The 3,294-nt window shown below is 34.2% G+C and overlaps 1 non-coding gene across 1 annotated transcript; it reads left to right on the top strand.

The window, feature by feature from the left end:
* Positions 1-683: 683 nt before the first annotated feature.
* LOC145416176 (5S ribosomal RNA) lies at positions 684-802 on the top strand. Its single transcript, XR_013900220.1, has one exon. It is a non-coding gene; the product is annotated as a 5S ribosomal RNA (ribosomal RNA).
* The last annotated feature ends 2,492 nt before the right edge of the window (positions 803-3,294 follow it).

The following is a 3,294-nucleotide window of genomic DNA, read 5'->3' as shown; positions in this document are numbered from 1 at the left end:
ACATCCATATTCTCACATACACACGTGCACATATACAGTATACCCACATACATATACACATATACATATACATACATACACACACACACATACACATACAGTATATACACACATACATATACATATACATACACACACATACATATAAATATACATATATACACACATACATATACATACACATACATATATACCCACATACATTCATACATAATATATATATATATATATATATATATATATATATATATATATATTCTCAAAACACACACACACACACACACACACACACACATTTACATTCACACACATACACATACTATGCATTAATTGTATCATAACATATGGTGCTTTTGTTCTACCCTAAATTATTACAAAATTTTGTGTATTGTATGTATTGCTGACCTAACAGATAATTTTTCATTTCCCTTTTAAATATTAGGATATTACTTGACTTAGGGAGAATTTTTTTATCCATTGGTAAACCATTCAACAGTTGGGGGCCGAAAGATATTATACTGTTCTTGAAGAGGGTTGTTCAAAATTGTGGAGAGCATAAATTAATGCTATTACTACAAGTATTATTTGGGTTTTCTACAAACTTAAATATTTCATTTCCTACATAGACTCTTAAGGTCTTATACATCAGTAGTAATGTAAAATACTTATGAATATTTTCAAAGTTCAACGGCCATACCACGTTGAGTACACCGCTTCCCGTCCGATCAGCGAAGTTAAGCAACGTTGGGTCTGGTTAGTATTTGGATGGGTGACCACCTAGGAACACCAGATGCTGTTGGCATAACGTTCTCCCTCCGTGTGTGGGGTTGGTGGAGGATTAGTGCCCCCTCCCTGTAAAACAATTAACTCTAAGCCCTTGGCCACCCCGTTTGGGATGCATGGCGTCTGGCAATGATGATGATGAACAATTTTGTATTTGAAAATATTGGGGTTGTTGAATCGAATTTACCTAGAAAATATATACATCTTAAAAAAAATTTCTGAGCTACTATTATTTTGTTAAAAAATGAGGGCCAAGTACATGCCCATATGGATACACAGTACATGAGGTAAGGATAACACAGTGTATAATAAATGCTGACCATAGCCTCTGTTGTTAGATTATAACGGACTTTGTATAATACACCACACACTTTGGATAACTTTAAACATATTTCATCTATATGATATTTATAATTTAAATTCTCATCTATGAGCATACCAAGAAATTTTATTTTACTGACATTTTGTATTGTTTCACCATCAAGTACTAATGGTGGTAAAGAGTTTTTTACTGATCGGTTTTTAAAGAAAATATATTTTGTTTTAGATACATTAAGCTTTTAATTTATTAGATTTTATCCATTCATTTATTAAATTTAATTCCATGAGCAAGTTTGATTGTAGGTAATGTATATTTTGGTCTGTTAACAAGAGATTAGCATCATCAGCATATATCGTAAACTTAAATTTTGTGCTGGCTTTTACTATATCATTAATGTATATTAGAAAAAGAAGTGGCCCAAGGATAGACCCTTGTGGTACACCTTTTGATAATGATTTAAAAGGCGAGAAATTATTGTTACAAAAAACACATTGCATTCTATTACTGAGATAACTGTGAAATAGTTTTAGTGGGACACCTCTTATTCCAATATGTTCCAACTTATCAGTTAGAATTTTGTGATCTAATGTGTCAAAAGCTTTCGATAAGTCAATAAATACCCCAACTACATAATATTTTTCTTCTAAGAACTTATAAACATTGTTAACAAACTGTAATATTGCAGATTCTGTTGATCAATCTGTACGAAACCCATGTTGGTATTCAGATAGTAGGTTATTTTCCTCAAGGTAATGTATTAATCTAACAGCAATTACTTTTTCAAATATTTTACTGAAAGCTGGTAGTATAGAGATTGGGCAATAATTAATAATATCACTTCTGCTACCTGTCTTATATGTAGGAATAATTTTGGCCTTTTTTAAGTGATCAGGAAACATACTTGTTTTCAATGTAAGGTTGATTATATGAGTCAAAGGTTTAGATATTACATCTGATGTATATCTTAAAACTTTGGGGGATATATCATCATAACCTGGAGCATCAGACTTTAACTCGCCCCATCCCAACCACTTTTCCACCACTGACTCCCTCCAATCCCGACCATTTAAGGAAAAATTTTTGGGGGGCTCAAACCTTCGCTTTTGGTGAGAAACATCGAAAATTCATAGAGAAATCGCTCACCTGAGGTTTAAAATACTCGATACAGGTAGGAGTACCTCCTTACCTTACTGGGTTTTCTATCAGGCTGGCACCAAAGAAAACGAGTTCTATGGGAGGATAACTATTTCACACCACTCATAAACGGTATTTATTTATTTACTTGGTATGAATTTATATGTAGTACAAGAATATATTGGTTTTCAAGCAGTAACATAGGCATTATAAGCATTGTTTCACTCACTAATACCTGACTTTTTTTTGCCACATTACCTGATCATCATTTCTAACTGTTTCTTCCTCTAATGCTATGTAAAGTTTGTCCTCCACATTTTCATCGATTGGGGAATCACTCTGGCCCTGAATTTCGTACCGTGGCATGACATGGCTATACTGGCCAGGTCACTGATAACAGGTGAATTGCTGAGACAATGGCATGCAGGGGAGGGGGAGGAGGTCATGCTGGGTAAGGCATTGTCCCTGCCTGGCATCTTGTAGAGGAAGGTGTCACGTGTATACGTATCAAAAATCACTCGTGAATATTGAAAATTGTGCAAATTAGGGACCTTGCAATTTTTTCGCGTTTATGTACGTCGACGGGATTGGCAGTGACAAAACGTGTGGACGTTAAAGAACGTCGACGGGACGCCTCGGGTTAAAGCATTCAGGTAATTTTCAACTTCAGTCTGTTGTGCTGGAGGTAAGTATATTGAAAAATCAGGAGAGTTATTTAAGTATCTGTTATGGTTGTTTTCCATCCCAGCTAATTTTATGTTAGAGATTTTTAAAAAACGTTCATTAAATAAGGTAGAGGTGTCAAAGCTAGGAGGCTTTAATTCAATAGAGTGCACAGAGGTTAAGTTGTTTGTTCTACCAAGTATTGAGTTTATAGCTTTCCACTGGGATTTAGGATTTCCTTGACTTTCTTTCAATAAATCTTTGTAATACTTATTCTTTGCTGCTCTTAAAGTTGATGTCAGTATGTTTCTGTATTGTCGATATTTTTCACCATAGGTCAGTGGCATTTTTTTTGCCAGTCTCTCTAATCTATTTCTTTCTTTAATGCTGTT

The sequence above is a fragment of the Coenobita brevimanus genome, chromosome 104, assembly GCF_032717465.1.
Source record: "Coenobita brevimanus isolate Jiangsu-jjx chromosome 104, ASM3271746v2, whole genome shotgun sequence".
NCBI lineage: Eukaryota > Metazoa > Arthropoda > Malacostraca > Decapoda > Coenobitidae > Coenobita > Coenobita brevimanus.
The sequence above is the reverse complement of the archived record's forward strand: the minus strand, read 5'-3'. Positions and strand labels throughout refer to the sequence as shown.